This window comes from Podarcis gaigeae (genome assembly GCF_964106915.1).
Source record: "Podarcis gaigeae genome assembly, chromosome: W".
Lineage (NCBI taxonomy): Eukaryota > Metazoa > Chordata > Lepidosauria > Squamata > Lacertidae > Podarcis > Podarcis gaigeae.
The window spans coordinates 22,168,252-22,181,307 of NC_139695.1; the positions used below are offsets into that span (position 1 = coordinate 22,168,252).

A 13,056-nucleotide genomic window follows, 5' to 3' on the forward strand; every position below is an offset into this window, starting at 1 on the left:
AGTCCGGAAGACCAGACACTTCCTCTCCTTTACCCCAGTAGGAGCCCAAGAATGCATCGCTGTCATACTCAGAAGAAGAACTATCTGTGTCCTCGTCCGTGTCATTCTTCCTTGACCTGCTTTTCTTGCAGATGTGTTTCTTCTTCTCACGCCTCTTCCCCGAAGGCTTTTCCTCCGGCACTGCACTGGGGGCCTCCTCGAACTCTTGCTGCCCGTCCTCTGCTGCAGAAGAAGAGGCTGACTCCGGTAACTGCACCCTGGTCCGCTTATTCTGCGAACGATTGGAAGAGCTAGGAGCAACAGTGTTATTAGCACGGGCAGACCTACTTGTAGCCTCCCCCCCCCAACCACGAGAGGCGGATTCCGAAGCCTGTGACTGCAACCTAGTCCGGACCAGTTCCGACCTACAATTCGCACCAGCCCTTGTCAATTGAGACTCACTAAAGAGGGCGGCCGAGGTGCCCGGTAGTTCATCCCACTGGGAAGAACGCGGACTCTCCGGAACCACCTGCGTATCCGGAATGACGTCGGGAGATGAGGGAGGGCTGGGGTTTTCATAGGGGAAGCGTTGCTCATAATCATCTATAAATGACCTAAAAGCATTGAGGAAATGCGAAATGGGCTTTTTATCATTGCTCCTGCCCTGTTGCCCCCGGGATGCGCTCCCCGCTGCATTGCGTGCTGCTCCGGACGCGCGCTTTCTCTTAGGAGCCATAAGATGCGCTTCGTATGATAAAGTGAAACTGCTGCCTATTGCTTTCGGTTATCAGAATCTGTAACTTTTTTATTTGTTTTTTTTAAACTATATTTATGTATCTAAGTTTTTATAATTTTTTATTTAATTATAATTAATTTATTATTATTTATTTTATTTTATTTTTATTAAAATTTGTCTATTATTGTTATTAATTAATTAAATAATTGATTGATTGATTAATTAGTATCTATTATTATTAATTATTTGTCCCTATTGTTAAGAATAAATGAACTTGAGTATAATTAATTAGTAGATAAGTTGATTACAATTATTTATAATTTATTTGTTTAATTACTATGCTTATCAATTTACTTGATTAAAGTAATTAATTAGCAGGTATTACTATGGAATTACTGTAAATGCCGCTGTATGTATCACAAATTGTGCTGGCAAACGAATAACAAAATCTCAAGTCACACGCCTACTTGACTCTCAAAACAATTACCACTAAGATATTGTTGTTTATCAATTCAGTCAACAGCTGACAGCCAAGTATTAAAATGACTACAGGTAAATGGAAAACCAGCAGGTTCAAATCAATGAATAACCAGTGTAATTAACACAGAGGGTAAAATTGGACTAGCCTCCTCTAGGGGGCAACGCTTCTATCTACCAACGGTGCATACCAAATTGAATTATGTTATCTACTGTTACTATAACTAATTAAAGTTTGAGGAAAATCTAATACATATAAATTAGTTCTTTTCCCCCCTTCAATTATTGATCGTTATTCAGTGAGATAATCTAAGCAGCAGCAAAAGGAAAATTAAGCCAGACAAACCAAATTAAGAGTAAATGCGTCAAGGGAATAGCCCTCCAGCAGCAATGAATGACCGTGAAACCAAAGGTTGTCTCCCCACAATAATGGCGAGCTTCCTTTTGTTTAAAAGCAGGAAGCTGCAAATGTCACAGCCGCTGAGCAAACAATGGAACAATAGATAGCAATCAACCAGCTCCCTAGGGGACAAGGCTGCTGGTGAATCGCTGCCTCTTTACAACTGTGAAGGCTGAATAACAATGCCGCTAAGTACCGCTCACTAGCCGCTGAGCTTCAAACAGCGTTTCTATAGCAACACCGTGAATCACCAGGAAGACAGAAAATAAATGCCAAACAAACAGACAATAAACACCAACCCTTTACCCCAGCGAGGGAAGGTGTGTGTGTGTGGGGGGGGTTGAGTGAACTCAGAGCCACGTGAGGAACTTAAAAACAATGAAGAAAGCGAAGTAGGCGCAGAAAGGAGGAATGGGACCCCCAATTTAAATAGTCTCGAGGGAGCAGAAAATAGCCCGGCTGGGCGAAGCCCCTCAGGAAGATACCGTTTAAACCCAAAATATGGACTGGTGATTTAACCTCACGGAGCTGGCTAGCGGAGGTGGTGGGAGGACAAGTAAACCGCAGATGCAGTCTCAACGTGAGACCTACGCTGCGTGGGCAAATGTAACAAGGAGGGTATCCGCCGTGCAGCTATGGCGAGGGACTAACTGGAAAAAACGCGTGGGCGGCGAACGAAGGCAAGGGAAACTATAAATTCACCTAAAACGTCCTCCCAAGCAAAAGGCAATGATTCAAACTGCTCCTTTCACAAACACTGGCAGAATGTAGAGGCGCCGGGTGGCGCCGGCAGAGCAGAGAGCAAGCGCCCAACAGTCACACACACGCTCACCCACGTGGTATCCAACTCACGTTCGCAGGGGGCCCTGGCGCAAATCGGAAGTCCGATAGTTAGAAAATGACTGAGGGAAGACACAAAAGGGGGGCAGTGGTCCCGTAACACTTGCGGGGAGATAGCTAAAGCCGCCGGGAAGGCTAAGACACTTGCACGGGAGCGGAAACAAAGTTGCCCAGGGGAGCGCGCCACCCGCAGAAATGCGGAAGCGTTAATAATTTTTTTGAGCGCCAGCGCTTCCCCGGTTATCAGCCTGGTGCAAGGAGAAGCTAATAGGAGGAAACCCGCACGCCAGCAACCGCACTCGCACACGGCTCACGTAGCAGCGCACCAAGCACCGCAACGTGCCCCAAAAACCAAGAAACAAACCAGCAACAAAGCGCCGAGGGAACACTGGGGGCAAGGGATGACGGGGAGCTCTCCCCACACTCTCATAGCACACACTGTGATGGACACGGAGTCGCACCGCACACGCACACTCTCTCACACGGTGACTTTCTTTAAGGTCGGATTGCTCCGAGAACGGGGAAAAACTCAGCTAGAAATCAGCTAGCGCTGCTTCGGCAAGGCAAGAGGACACACACACACTCCGCGTGCACACGCGGTGCTGAGCCTTAAACCGCGCAGCTAGGTAAATCAAATCAAATTTTATTAAACGGTCACAGACCAGATTGACTCGTACAGCTAGTCAGCGAAACATAACACCGGAAAAAACAAAGGACAATTTCAATACAGATTAGGCCATAACAACAATTTAAGATTGGACAGCATGAATAAAATTAAGTATTTGCCTTCGCCTGCATGTTGACATTGGAAAGCTCTTGTTTTCTGCGCCTGATAGCGGCTGCACAGAATTTAGCAACATTGATCGTGATTACAGGAACCTTATCTTCTACCAAGGCTCTCATACATTGAAGTTCTGATTCATTTTTAAGCTTTTGTAGAACTGGGGCAATAAAGGTCAGGCGTAGATCCTCGTAATAACTACAGTGCAGCAATACATGCAAACTTGTTTCCACTTCCGATGAGCCACATGGGCAAACACGTGACTCATATGGTTTGCCCTCATATCTGCCTAACAGCAGGGCAGAGGGCAGAATGTTTAATCTGGCCAGGGTAAAGGAATGTCTGTTCTTAGGTATTTGTAAATCAGACAGATAGTTTGCGGGTGAGAACCCTCTCCCAAAGTCTCTAATTGTGGCGTGTTTATCCATTTTGCCCATATGACATTGCAGCTCTATGTCCCTAATGCGCTGGAGCACTTGACTTCTGGCTCTCTCATATCCTGCCGCTATCAAGATCTGCGGGGAGAATCCCAAGCTTCTTATCTTTTCAAACAGGGAAGCTTTCCAGGTAGAATGAAAGGTGTCTAAGAGTGTTAAGGGCGCCAAACCGGCCGGGAAAAGCGCAGCTAGGTAAGGAATCGGCTGGGCGCGACGGAACTGAACAACCGGACAGTATACGCTCTCCCTCCCCCCAGGTTTCCCAGAATACTTCCCTGGCAGCAGCGAGAAGACGATCCAGTTGACTCGCGACAGGACGACGGAGAGGAGAATGAGGCCGAGGAGGGGCTGGCGCCGCAGTAAAAAAGCTGCTGATAACGCCCCCTCGGCGGCACCTGGTTGGGTGTCTGCCGGTGGGCGTGGGCGCCAGCCAGGTGAGAGGTGGAGACAGGGGGCAAACGCTCCCTGCTAGGGGCGGAGCTCGGGCTCCCGCCCACAACCACTCCCCTCTCTTCCAGGGAGGAGAGTCTTTAGTTTATGTAGTAACTGTAGAGAATAAAAGAAGTTATACTTCAGAGCTGTTGTTCGTATGGTTCATGCTCTGCTGTGCTCCGCTGACTTTTGGAACTGAGATTTGGTGCTCACAGCTCTAAGTTGTGAGTCCACAGCACTTAGACCTGCTCCCTGCAGTGGAAAGTCTCTGGGAGTGCTTTTCCAGCTCGCCTGGCCCAGTCGGGGCTGAAGAGGTTGAGCCCAGTCGTTGGCACTGGCTCAAAGGCGAAGCTGACATCGGTTATGGGCCCAGTGGCTTCTGATGCTGATGCCGGATGGCAGAACAGAAGTTGCATGTTGGATTTATTTGCGGTGCCTAGAAGCAGAGTTTCTGGAGCTGTTTTCCACGCTGCTGCGGCTTGATTTATGGAGGTATGTTGCTGGCTGCCAAGAAAAGAACATCCCTGTTTGCCTGCTAATTGCGCTCTGGGTGGGAGAGAGTGTGGCTGAAGGAGTCTAAGGCTTTATTTGTGTTGCACGTAGGGAAGTGTCTTGCTTTAATTAATAGCAGACATGGCCTGTGCACATTCCAGCCAGATGGCTCTATCCTTTCCTCTCCTCACGCCCGAGACCTATCCAATGTGGCAGGTCAAAATGAAAGCGCTTTTACAGAGGGAAAAGCTATTCCACACCATAGAAGGTGACCCACCCCAGAAGGATGCAGATGAATGGCCTGAGTGGCATGTTGCAGACATGAGAGCCCGGGGGACAATTGTTTTGAGTGTTTCAGACCACTTGTTGGTAAACTTAGAGGGTCAAGAGATTGTATGAGCTGTTTAGCATAAACTGAGAGATATGCATTTGAGACAAAATGCCGGTTCCAGCGTGATTTTCTTCAAGAAGCTGTGCAGGCTGCAATTAAAGATGGCAATTTGCCCAGCCATCTGTCCCAATTAAAACACCTCAGACAGGACCTTGTTCAGCGAGACCTGAATATTTCAGAGGCTGTGTTTGCAATGTTAGTGATAAATAGCCTAGACGATTCTTTCGAAGGCGTAGCTGCCTAGATTTCTACCATGCCTTCTGACCGGCTAACAGAAGATTATGTGTCTAGCGTGCTCTTGAATGCGTGGGATCGCAGACAGGCTGTTAGAGAAAGTCGGGACAATGCTGTTGAAAATGTGCCTAGGTCTCCAGCAGGGGAAAGTGAAAGTGCTGCTAAAGTTCTAAAATTGTGGCGTTGCTTTTCATGTGGAGCCCAGGCCATATGAGTTTCCAGTGTAAGAAAACTTCAAAGAAGAAGGGCAACTTCAAAGGCAGAGGGGGAGGAGGACGAAATCCCCAAGGACCGGCTACTTCAAAGGCTTTGATCTTACGCTGCTCCAATCAACATGGGCAGAGTTTTTTTGTCATAGACTCTGGCTGTACCAACCACGTGGCCAAAGATAAGGATCTCTTTGTTCATCTTGAGAAGCAAGAGAAAGCAATTCGTCAAGCAGATGGGACTGTTTTCAGAAGTTTGTTTCAAGGAACTGTGTTTTTAAAGAGCCTTAATGCAACAATTAAGAATGTCCTGTATGCTCATCTTCAGGACAATCTTTTGAGTGCTTGATTATCCAGGGTTCAAGGTGGTTTTTGCTGGATCTCGTTGTGAAATTCGTCGAGATGGCAAGCTCATTCTGTATGCCAAATGTGTTAATGGTTTATATCAATTGCCTTTTGTTACAGGTACAGCTGCTGAAGCAACTGAGAAGACATGTTGTAACATTTCTGTAGATAAGAATGAGAAGCTGCATGATCAATGTATTCATGAGTACCACCGTCTCTATGGTCATTTGCATTTCCAGGCAGTAGCTAAAATGCCAAGCATGGCTGAGGGCATGAAATTGAAAAATTGTCCTTACCATATGAAATGTGTTTCTTGTGCTGAAAATAAGGCTAAGCAAGCTCCCAAAGGTGTAAAATCTGGGAGAGAAGCCAAGAAACCTTATGAAGTCATACATGCTGACTTGGTGGGACCTCTAGCGCTCTCTAGAGGCAACTCACATTTTTTCATGGTGCTGATAGATTCCTATTCAATATATGTTTGGGTCTATGTGCTGCAAAAGAAATCTGAAGCTTTTCCTAAGTTTCAACAATTTTGTGCATGGCTTAGGAATGTACACAATGAGAACATACATTGTTTGTTTACTGACAGGGGTGGAGAATTTTGTTCAGAAAAGTTTAAGAGTTTTCTTACTGAACAGGGCATAGAGCACATGACTGCCACACCCAGATCTCCCTGGCAAAATGGTTTGTGTGAACGAGTGAGCCAAACCTTGCAACAAGGTATAAGAACTCTGTTGCACGATTCGGGCCTACCCAATCCCTTTTAGGCCGAGGCTCTTTCCTGTTTTTCTTACGTGTACAATCGTAGACATCAGTCCGCTATTGATTGCACCCCATATGAAATGCTTTACAAAAAGAAGCCATACGTAAAACATTTCAAAAATTTTGGTTCGGAGCTATGGGTGCACACTTTGCAGGACAACAAATTGAGCAAACGTGGTGAACATGGTATTTTTCTGGGATATGAAAAGGGTTGCTATCGTGTGTTAATCACTGACACAAAAGTGATTAGGTTGACCAGAAGCATGGATTGTAATCCAAAATGGGACAGAGTTGGCATTTTTCAATGTCATCCCATTTCAGATGATGATGGCGCAAAAGCAGTTAAGAAAGAGGCAGATTCTGTTGTTGCTGATGATAATGCTGATGCCAACATAGATTCTGATGATGACACAGATTATCAAAGTCCAAAAGCCTCAGATGAGTCTGACACTGATTCAGACACAGCACCTTCATTTACTTTAGGTCATCATTCTCCCAAGGAGGAGGAGACACCAGACCCAGAGGGTCAGAGGGTTTTGCGTAGATCTAAAAGAACTACAAAGGCCACACCACCTAAACAGTTCTCCAAAGAGTTTGCTAAAGCTGCTGTTACTAGCAACTCTGGTGCGGTTTTTGAACCAGCCAACTACAAAGAGGTTCAAAATCTGTCCGCAAAGGAAAAAGGGGGGGGAGGGAGGAAAAATGGGGGGAAAACAAGGATGATATGTTTTTGGATAATATGTCTTGTTATAATTTTGAATTAAAAAAAAAAATACAGGGCGAGTCAGACCCAATGCGAGAAACAGCTCCAATTTTGTGGTGGCAGGAGAGAAGATTTCCCTAAGACCATCTGGAGCAAGTAATGAAGAACCTACTCAACCTACTCAACCTTTCTTTTTTGTCAGGTGGCTTGCTAGTTCCAATAAGTCCTTCAAGTCTGACTACAGCTTTAGTATTTCTGTTACTAATTCAAGTCATCCTGCCCAGCCTGACACACAGCAATATTAAGGCATTAACAGCAGGAACCAAAAAGATTCTAAGAAACAGTTTAAAACATTTTGCCAGTGTCTTTCAGCCATCAATGGCCAGGCAGGAAGGATCTTCATGGTCTTCAACATGTTTGAATTAAACTCCAATTCTCTTGTCAAAACAGATCATTAGGAAGAAAGGAAAGAAAGGAGGAGGAGGGAGGAGATCAACACCAAAGCGGGATATTAGGCCAGGTGCATTTTGAGAGGCAAGGACATTGCTTAAAATAATGAAATGCTATCTATCTATTTGAACAACTCCTGTAAAACACTTTTTAAAGAACTGAAATCACCACAATATATATATATGATTAAACAATCTTAAAATCCACATAACAGAGCAACTTTATGTAAAAATAGCTCAACCAATATAAAACTTAAATCTATTATTCCGAAAACCCACCAACCGCAACCAACAGCACAGTTTTATAAACTGACCATTCAGTCAACACTCCTGAGAAATTGAAAAAAAAACACCCCAAAGGCAGCTGAATTGTCAAAAGCAGTCTTACTTATACTCTCTGCCATCTATCTCATCCAAATTGCAATGGCAGAAACACACGCAGCCTGCTGGTGTTAAATATCAACAATATGTATGGAATAGGAAAAAGCTTCCTTCTATGTTAGCTTTGTTCTTTGTTGCAAAGTAATTCCCAAGAATAAGCCCAGAGTCGGTAGGCCTTTTTACTCCTGGGGAAATCACCGGCAATTTCATGCCAAATGCAGCAGAGGGGAGAGGCACAGGAGCTGCTATGAAACAGATGATCCTCAAATCACAGCTGTTTGATACAGGAATGGAATCAATCCTTTTGCTTCAGTAAAAACCTCAAGGGTCATAGGTTGTGGTTAAATGAACTGGATGGTGTTACGAAGGATCTCAAAATGAAACACAGTTTTTCGATTTGAAAACTGTTGAATGATCTTTACCTATGCTGGGCAGTTCCACAGACCCTCCTCTTCTGCTCAAAATGCATACAGACCCATCTTTGCATGGGGAAGATCCAGACAAAAGGAGTCTGTTTTCACAGTACCTGTGGAGGGGTTTACACAGCTCCATCCTCTTGCCTTTGCAAGTAGAGCCTCTCTGCTAATGCAGAGCACAATCCAAAGCTTCAGGCAAGGCCATTTATATGCCCAGAATCCAGAGCAACCTTTTCTCATACTCCTCTGAAGTGCATGGCCTTCTGGCACCTGCAGGCTAGGGAAAGAGCTCTTTAGCACCCTGGGGTGGAGCTCCTTCTCAGCAATAGCACTGTCTGCTCATTCCCAACTTCTTCAAACAGTGCCTCTGTGCCTTCTGTAAATGTCTGGAGTAAATGTCTAGCAGGAAGTGTCTGTCCTCTCCAGGATGTTGAAATACTGAAGAAGGCGCCCAATAGCCCTAAGACGGGGGCAGAAACAGTGCTTAAAGATGATCAAGCATTGCCTATGAAGGTCCAGGAGCTTGAAGAAAAACTCCAGCAGTTGTCAGCAATACTCCAGGAGCCGCAAGCAAGCAAGAGGTATTTTTGAGAATCCTGTCTTCACAAATTCCGGGGAGGTGAGGTTGGAAGTTTGCAGATAAGAGTTAAAAGTTAAAAATGTAAAGGCTAATGGAATTCTATTTAAAAATCAAAAGTCGCTGTGGTGGTTCAAGTTATAGTATGAGAAAAAAGACAAGATGGAAAAGAAAAGAGAAAGAAAGAAAGAAAGAAAAGAAAAAAATAAGGAAAAGAGAAAAGAGATAGAGAGAAAAAGAAGAAAGAAAGAAAAAGAAAACACAAAAAATCCTATTGAAAATGGTTTGTTTGTTTGTTTGTTTTTTTGTTCAGAAAAGAGAAAGAAAAGGGGGGGAAACCATTGTAATAAGTAAATAGAAAAACTGGGGATGGAAAAGTAGATATATATAGAATTCTTTAATGAGATTTTTTTTAAAAAAAAAACTTAATTTGGAGTGGGAACAACCTGCCCCATCTGTGCACCCCAGCGGTCGGTCTGTGCATGAGCTAGAAGCCAGTGGCCCAGCCAGCAGCTGACATTGGGAGGTCCTGTTAGGATATTTCCGTTCCACCTTAAAAAGGGAGCAGGCTGTTGTATGTCACAAGCCTGCGTACTTCCTGCTCACAGGAAGTTTCTGTTTTGTATATAGCTTTAGTTTTCTCTCTGATGCCTCGACACACAGGCAGGCAGTCATGTTTTTCCTTTGTTCTGACTAACGCTGAATAAATCTGTAAAATATGCTCTCCTGGGTGAATCTTTCGTTGTGGAAACTCTGTGAAAAGGGCGTGCATGAGTCCTGAAATGTGGACAGCTATTTCTGAGGCTCGTGTCGCTAATTGACTGATACTGTTCCCACGGGAGACCGGGAGACGTCGTGGAGGCATGATGGCCTTTGTCTCTCTGGCAGTATCCCAACAGGTCCAACCAAAGACCTTGGTGGTCCAATATGCTTTTCTCACACTGCCCTCTGTTGTAAACAAAATCTGCCCTTCTTCCCTTATGGGGTATGCAAGAGCCCGTATAGAGTCCTTAAGTGGGTTTCCTATAAGTAGGAGAAAATAACAGAGGTCAACCGGAGAATATTGAGAAGCAATGCAGCTAGTAAGCCTGATCTTTATTAAAGCTATTGCAACAGGGTGCTCCCCTCACACGCAGAAGGAGGGAGGAGGACCCACAACAAAGGTTACCCACCCTTATATAGACATTTTAAATTGCCCGCCCTGGAGTCCAAGACCAAGACCACCCCCAGAAACATCATACCTACATCACAGAAGGGGTGTAGCCCAAGACACCCCCACGATACATCATACCTACATCATAGAAAAGGCGGTCTACAAGAGAAATCTGAGTGCGTTGTTTATCTCCTGTGTGGCAGGTTACCTGTTAATGGTCACTTGATTGGATTACCTGGGGAACCTGGCCAGTCCTTTGAAATGGTATTGTAATGGCTTGGCTCTCCCACAGAAGCAAGACACCGGCAGTAATTATCTCAGGTTTATTGCTCAAACACATAAATCACTCCGGAGCTCCTTCACTCCGTGTCTGACTCCAGGTTCGCAGTTGCCGAGTCTAAACTCCGCCCCTTCCTCTTCTTCCAACAGTGGAAAAAACCCTTCCGCTTCCATTCTTTTCCCCTCCTCTCACTGACCTTTTCCCGCCTTCGAGTCTTTGGGCTAGTTATTCCCGGCCTCTCCCCTTCTGTCTCTGAGCTAAGATTGGTGTTTAGAGCTTTGCTATCTTCTTCCTCTCTGCTCTCTGAAACTCTGCCACTCGGCTTCCCCTCCTCCCTCTCACATTCCAGTCCGCATTCCAGTGTCCTTATCTCCCTTGGCTTGCTTAGATTCCCAGCCTCTGTCAGCTCCAGAACAAAGCTGACATCACCCCCTCCGCCTAAGCCCCCCTTCCTCCTCCTTGGCTTCGCTGGCTGACTCGGAGGGCTCTCTCTGCTCTGGTGCCCACCATGTGCCACTCTCCTCAGCTGCTTCTTCGCTAAGGTCGTCCTCTTCCTCCCAACCTCTGGGCTTGGGCTTGTGAGGGAACCTGCGGTGGAACTGCCGTTGCAAGTCTGGGGCGTGTAAATTCTGGCTTCGTACCCAGGAGTTTTCTTCAGGACCATAACCTTTCCATGAAACAAAATACTGTAACTGTCTTCTACACAGTCTCGAGTCTAAAATCTGTTGGATCTCAAACTCTTCCTGATCCTCCACCATGACCAGAGGAGGAGGTGTCTGTTTAGGTTCCTGGTAGGGGTGTGCAGGAACGTATGGTGACAAGAGAGCCCTGTGAAATACTGGGTGTATCTTCATTGAGGCAGGCAATCTCAATTTAAACGCTACAGGGTTTACCTGTTCTACCTCTTCAAATGGTCCCAACCGCCTTACCTCTCACTTCTTGCACCTCCCCTTCGTTGGTAAGTCCTTGGCCGACAACCACACCTTGTCCCCCACCTGGATCTCCTCTCTCTACTGTCTACGTTTATCAGCATTCCTCTTATACGCATTTTTAGCTGCGTCCAGCTTTTCTCTCAGTAGTTCGTGTAACGCCTGCATCTCCCCTACGAACTGTTCTGCCGCCGGCACCAACAAGGTTTCCTCTGGTTCTGGAAACGCCCTCGGATGTTGTCCATAGTTGGGCCAGAAACGGTGTTTGTTGGGTAGACACATGTACCGCATTGTTATACGCGAATTCTGCTAGTGTCAATTTATCCACCCAGTCCTCTTGCTGGTAGTTCACGTAGCAACGAAGGTATTGCTGAAACATAGCACTGGTCCTCTCTGACTCTCCATTGGTTTGAGGGTGTCTCGCTGATGTCAGACACACTTCAACTTCCAAAAGCTGCATCAGCTTCCTCCAAAACTGAGGTAAATTGTGTTCCTTTGTCCGAAATCACTCGCAACGGCAGCCCGTGCAGTTTGAACACGTGGTCTACAAATATCTGGGCGGCTTCCTGTGCCGACGGCAGCTTTGGGCATGGCACGAAGTGCGCCATTTTCGCGAACAAGTCCACCACAACCCAGATCACTGTCTGCTTTTGAGAAAGCAGCAAGTCTGTGATAAAATCCATCGTGATCGCCTCCCAAGGTCCTTGCGGAGCCAGAAGCAGTTGCAGAAGTCCCGCTGGGTGCTGCTCTAGGTGTTTCTGCTCGTTGGCAAGTGTCACATGCCCTGACATACTCCTGGGCCTCTTCTCTCATCCTGGGCCACCAAAACCGCCTCCTTAGTTGATCTATGGTCTTGTACTGCCCAAAGTGACCCACCGTCGGATTGTCGTGGCACTGCCGCGTGACTCATGCTCGCAAATCCCCTTCTGGCACGTAGAGCACCTCACCCTTAAACAAGAGGCCTTCCCTTTCAGTGAATCCTTCAGTGCTGTTCTTGTTACGTATCACTGCCAGTTTCTGCTGTGCAAATTCATCTCCTTGTGTTTGGTGCTTGAACTCCTCTACTCCGACAATCGACGTCACCGCTAGTTGCAACTGTTCTGGCTTCAGAATGTGTTTCAATTCTTGCTTCTGTCCTCCCTGTTGGCTTTTTGCTGTTTAGTAGTGGTGCAGAGAGCTTGCTGGGGAGACCATGCATAACAAGGAACTCAAAAATAACTTTAACAAGGTTTTAATAACAAAACAAAAACTCATTTTACACTAAAGATAACAAACATGACCCATCCCCCAGGGTAAGGAGAGAGCTAGGTGCTGCTCCTTATATACTATGCCCAAATGCTGACACAGCTTAATTAACACAACCTAGCAGCACCTGCTATGTTTCACAGCTGTAAGACTGGGTCTCGTTATTTGCCCTGGCCCTGGCCCTTAAAGACATACACAACTTGTGAAACAATAATGAACCTTCACATTTTACTGTGACCTTTCAACATTTCCCCTGCGGTGCATTATTGTGGAACAAAAACATAAAGCATATTTTGTACATGTCTTTCATGTGTAACCTTTGGAAGTGCTTTAGTAAAAATGTCTGCAATTTGATTGTCACCTGGAACATATTGAAATACAATCATTTCGTCAGCAATTAGTTTCTTTACA

General features: G+C 45.7%; 1 long non-coding RNA gene across 1 annotated transcript in view; it reads right to left on the reverse strand.

Annotated features, from left to right (window-relative positions):
- LOC310835984 overlaps positions 1 to 13,056 on the reverse strand; it is a 948,096-nt gene that overhangs the window by 53,550 nt on the left and 881,490 nt on the right. The gene's annotated exons all lie outside the window — the stretch shown is intronic.